The 6,000-nt window shown below is 43.5% G+C and overlaps 1 pseudogene; it reads left to right on the forward strand.

Moving 5' to 3' along the window:
- The first annotated feature begins 3,491 nt into the window (after positions 1 to 3,491).
- LOC123942207 lies at positions 3,492 to 5,770 on the forward strand (annotated as a pseudogene).
- The last annotated feature ends 230 nt before the right edge of the window (positions 5,771 to 6,000 follow it).

Genomic DNA, 6,000 nt, shown 5'->3' on the forward strand with positions numbered 1-6,000 from the left:
CTCCTCCACCCATCACTGCTATTCTCTTTTGATGTCAAGTTTGTGTACCCAGTCTCCTCTGTACAAGCTGACAGAAAGGGGCCTTGACCAGTCTTCTTGACTCGGCACACGGCTCAGCTCTCTTCTTCCCTTTACACTCAGACTTCCTGAAAGAACCAACACTACTCTGTACCAGCGAAACGCCATCTCAGCCCCCAACGATCTTAGGCTCCACACTCATCCTCACCCCCCCCCACTTTACTTCCCAGCCCGACCCGGTCTTGCTCCTGCACCCCGTGTCCCACAGCCAGCCTGCTCTCCACAAGGCTCCCCGATTTCCAAACCCACATTTCAAACTGACTTTCCCTCACCTACCGAAGTCATTACTACCTTTGGTTTAGGTCACCCTCTTAACCTCAGTTTCTGGAACACCTGTCTGGCCATTTCTCCTAATACCTGCTCTTCACTTTCACATTTCCTTCCCAGGATCCCTGTTAGCCAACATCACAACTGTCCGGGTTCCTGAGGTACAGTCCTTTGCTCTTTTCTCCCGGGGTGCGCTCTCCTAAACGGTCTCAGCGCCTTGTCGTGGGCTCCAGACCTTTAGAGTAACCGTCCGAACACCTGGCGTCCCTCAAATATCTGAGATCCATCTTCCCCACCAGCGTTTCCTCCTACACCGCCCGCAGGCGGTGCTGTGCAGGGAGGCTCCGTCCGCACCTCCCTTTCCCATGGCCACGCCCACACCCCTGCTTCCCAGGGTTCCCCACACTCCCACGGCCAGCCAGGTGCTGTCTTGCGTGTCCCCGCAGAAATCGCCTTCCCTCTTCTGGGGTTCAGCCCCTTCAGGTCCTGCCCTCACTTTCCCCCAGTCGCAGAATCCCAGTCCCAGCGCTCCCTTCCAGCTTCCCGCCCCGGCGAGCCCCGCCCACACGCTAAGCGCGGCTCCCCGGCCACGCCCTCGCCCAGCCTCCCGTCTGCAAACACCACCCCCGAGCCCGCGCCAGCTTCGTGACCGGCTTTGGCCGGTTCTTGCCGTTGCCCCCGCCCCCGCGGAAGCGCGCGCTCTCAGCTCCAGCTAATGAGGTGTCTTCTCACCTGGCCCCGCCCCGGGGAGACAGCCGACGCTCTCTGCGTCCTCGCGACGGGAAAGTACGCTGCGGGTAGCGGCGGCGCCCGACTTCACTCCCCGCACGCCTGCCTAGGTCCGCGCGGTCCGGGGAGCGGAGCCGGGCAGCCGCGACCGTCCTTTGCCGTCCGCCAGCTTCCCCTGCCCCTTGCATCCCGCAACCGCTGAACCTCAAACCCGCGCCTACGCCCGCCGGCGGGGAGCGCTAACCTGGCGCCCCCGGGGTCCTAGTGCCGCCCATATAGCGCTGCTTTGTATTAGGGAACTTTTCGCCGGCTCTCGCATTTAGGGAGAGTCCATTAAAATCAAAACCGAACGGAGACTAGCTTTGAAAATTCTAAGCAGACTAACCAGACTGTGATCATCCAAACAAAGGTAATTTAGCTTATTTTGCAAGGCTACCTTGACCTACATTATTTCTTGTTAGCGTTCCTGGAAATGATAAGCAAAACTTGAACTGTTTCCCGTGGTTGATATGAAGGAACCACTTAGAAAAATCTAATATTGTAACCAATCTGTGAAGGATAAACATTGTTTTCCCAAGGCATAAGTTGCTTTATAACAATATACTCCTGAGCCTCATTCCATGCTCTGGTTTGAGAGCTCCCGGTTTGCAAACTCTATTATTGGTGTGTGCAGGTAAAATTTCACTAATCACTTTAGTGGTTCATTGGTTTTTACTTTGGCTATTTTGAAACTTTGACAGTATATTTAATGTGCATGGTTCTAGCTATTCTCAAAAATCCTCGCAGGGCTGGATTTTTAAAAACTATCTTTCCTAACAGTGAGTTTGGTGATCTTGGTCACAGAAACGTTCTAGGCCTTGGTGTTTATGAAAGGAGAGGATTTAACTAAATGATTTTTGAACATTGAACAATAGGCCTTTCACAAGGAAAAGAAAACAGTAAGTAAATAAACATGCATACACATATATGAATATATAAAATGTGACTCAATGCTAAGGGGTGATTCAGTGATCTTTAGAGAGGGGTGGTCATATTAAGGGAAAAGCGATCAATTCTCTTGGCAGCTGGAAGAGGAGGAAGGTGTGAAGGCTTGGGGTGGGGGATGATACTTCATGTGGAGTCCAGGGAGGGGCAGAATCCTACTACTGGGGAAAGGCCTTAGGCTGAGGCATTGGAGGGACAGAAAGAGTTTGAGAAATGGAGAGTGGTGCTGTTTTCTCTGACTCTTTTCCTGCTATTGTACGGTCCGGCTCATATATCGTCTCCTCCAGGAAGCCTTCCCTTATTTCTTTCTCTTTTCCACAGTTAGGTTCTCTCTTTTCTGTTGCCAGTATTACATCTTAAATATACTTCAGTTTTGTTGTGTTGCATGCTGGACATGCCACCCCACCCCAAATTGAGCTCTCTGCTCAGCGGGGAACCTGCTTCCCCTCCTCTCTCTGCCTGCCTCCCTGCCTCTCTCCCTCCTTGTGATCTCTCTCTCTGTCAAATAAATAAATAAAATCTTTTAAAAAATAAATAAAATAAATAAGGAAGAAAGACCTCAAACCAATCACCTACTTCACAACCTTAGGAACTAGAAAAAAAGAACAAACAATCCAAAGCTGGCAGATGGAAGGAAATAATAAAGATTAAAACAGAGATAAATAAAATAGAGAAGAGAAAAATATACTGAAAATAAATAGCCCCCAAAGTTGCTTCTTCAAAAAGACTAACAAAATCGAGAAACCGTTATGTGGGTTGACTGAAAAAAGGGAGAGGAAGATTCAAATTACTGGTTAGAAATGACCTGGGGTGGGAGTGGGGAGACTGGGTGGCTCAGTTAGTTAAGAATCTGCCTTCTGAAAAAAAAAAAAAACAAAAAACAAAAAACAAAACAAAAAAAAAAGAATCTGCCTTCTGCTCAGGTCATGATCTGAGTCCTGGGATTCAGCCCCTCATAGGGCTCCCTGCTCAGCTGGGAGTCTGCTTCTTCCTCTCCCTCTGCCCTTCCTCCCCCTCCCCGTGCTTGTTCATGTGCTCTCTCTCTCTCTCTCAAATAAATAAAATCTTAAAAAAAGAATGAATTAGAGACATTTCTACTGATTCCACAGAAATAAAAAGGATTAAAAGATAGTACCATGAACAACTGGATAATCAACTAATTGGACAACCTAGGTGGAACGAACAAATACCTAGAAACACAAAACTTACCTAGATTGAATCAATAAGAAATAGAAAATCTGGGCACCTGGGTGGCTCAGTTGGTTGAGCAACTGCCTTCGGCTGAGGTCATGATCCTGGAGTCCCAGGATCGAGTCCCACATCGGGCTCGCTGCTTGGCAGGGAGTCTGCTTCTCCTGCTGACCTCTCTACTCTCATGCTCTCTCTCTCTCAAATAAATAAAATCTTAAAAAAAAAATAGAAAATCTGAGTAGATGTATAACTAGTAAGTTTAAATCAGTAATTAAAAAAAAAAAAAAAAAACTTTGGACAAGGAAAAGCCCTGGAATTGATGGTTTCACTGGCGAATTCTACTGAATGTTAAAGAACTAATACCAATCCTCCTCAAACTCAAAGAACCAAAAAGGAGAGGAATACATCCTAACTTATTCTATGACGCTGTTATTGTCCGATACCAAAGCCAGACAAAGACACTACCAGAAAAGAAAACTACAGGCCAATATCCCTTATGAACACTGATGCAAAAATCCTCATCAAAATACTAGCAAACTGATTCCAGGAGCATATTAAAAGAATACTCTCCAAGTAGAATTTATTCTTGGTATGCAACCATGGTTCAACATATGAAAATTCATGTTATATATGACACCAACAGAATGGAAGGAAAAACTCAAATGATCCATTTCAATTGATGCAAAAAAGCATTTGGCAAAATTCTGACACTCTTTTACAGTGAAAACACTTACCAAACTAGGAGTAGAAGAAAATGACCCCAACATAATAAAAGTCATAAATGAAAATCCCACAGCTAACAGCATAATCAATGGTGAAAGACAGAAATCTTTTCTTGTAATTTCAGAACAAGATAAGGATGCTTGCTTTAGCCACTACTCAAAATAGCACTAGAAATTCTACCCAGAGCAATTAAACAAGCTAAGGGGGAAAAAAAAGGACATCCAAATTGGAAAGAGTAAAATTATCTCTGTTCAAAGTTGCATGCTTTTATAAGTACAACACCCTAAAGTTTCTCCCACAAAACAATAAATGAAATTAACAAAGTAGCAAGATACAAAAACCACACAAATCCACAGCTGTTTTTTTAATGCAAATCAAAACCACAATGAGATTGTCTCACACCTGTCAGAATAGCTAGTATCAAATATAAGAAATAACAGGCATTGGCAAGGATGTAAAGAAATGTGGTACACCCTGTTGGTAGAAATGTGAATCGGTGCAACCACTATGGAAAATAGTATGAAGGCTCTCCAGAAAATTAAAAAGAGAAATACCATACAATATGGCAATTCCACTTCTGGGTATTCACCCTAAGACAATGAAAACACTAATTCAAAAAGATATATACACCCCTATGTTTATTGCAGCATTGTTTACAATAGCCAAGATAAGGAAGAAATCTAAGTCCATTGACTGATGAATGGATAAAGAAAATGTGGTATATACATAAAATGGAATATTACTAAGCTATATAAAAAAGAATGAAATCTTGCCATTTGTGGCAACATGGATGGACCTACAGGGTCTTACGCTAAGTGAAATAATTTAGGCAGAGAAAGACAAACACTGTAAGCTTTCATTTGTATGTGGAGTCTAAAAAGACAAAACAAATGAATGAGCAAAACAGAAACAGACTCATAAATATGGACCACAAACTGGTGGTTGCCAGAAGAGAGGGGGTTGAGGGGATGGGTAAAATAGATGGAAGAGAATTAAGAGGTACAAACTTCTAGTTATAAAATAAGCAATTCACAGGGAGGTAAACTACAGCATAGGGAATGTAGTCAATAATATAATAACTACGTATGGTGACAGATAACTGGACTTATCATGCTGGTCATTCACTAATGTATATAAATGTTGGGTCACTACGTTGTACAGTTGAAATGAATACAATATTGTATGTCAACTATATTTAAAAAATCGGTTGTGTTAATATACACTAACAGAACAAAAAAGAAAACAATTCTATTCACAATAGCATCAAAAAGAATAAAATTCTTAGGAATTAACCCAACCAAGGATGTGAATGCTGTATGCACTGAAAACTAAAAAAACATTGCTGAGCCTTTTGTGGCCATTGCTGAAGTACCAGTAGCCAAAATGAAGTTCAAAACACTGGAACAAGAACCGTAAAAGACCTTTCAATGCACCTTCCCATATTCTCAGGAAAATTATGACTTCCCCTTTTCCAAAGAGCTGAGACAGAAGCACGATGTTTGATCCATGCCCATCTGAAAGCATGATGAAGTACAGGTTGTAGGAGGACACTACAAAGGTCAGCAAGTTGGCAAAGTTGTCCAGGTTTACAAGAAGGAGTATGTCATCTACACCGAAAGAGTACAGTGAGAGAAGGCAAAGGGCACAACTGTCCATGTGGGCATTCACCCTAGCAAGGTGGTTATCATTAGACTGCAAAAGATCATAAATAGATCCTTGGACATAAAGCCAAATCTCACCATGTAGGAAAGGAAAAGGCAAATATCAGAAAGAAACAATTGAGAAGATGCAGGAATAAAGCAATCTTATATATGATTGTTCTATCCTATGGGGGGAAAAAGAAAAAAAAAACATTGCTGAAAGAAGTTAAGGAAGGTGTAAATAAGTGGAAAGACATTCCATGTTCATGGATTGGAAAACTTCTATTATTAAAATGTTGATATCGGGCGCCTGGGTGGATCTGTGGGTTGAGCCTCTGCCTTTGGCTCAGGTCATGATCCCTGGGGTCCTGGAGTGGAGCCCCACATC

The sequence above is a fragment of the Meles meles genome, chromosome 5 (assembly GCF_922984935.1).
Source record: "Meles meles chromosome 5, mMelMel3.1 paternal haplotype, whole genome shotgun sequence".
Lineage (NCBI taxonomy): Eukaryota > Metazoa > Chordata > Mammalia > Carnivora > Mustelidae > Meles > Meles meles.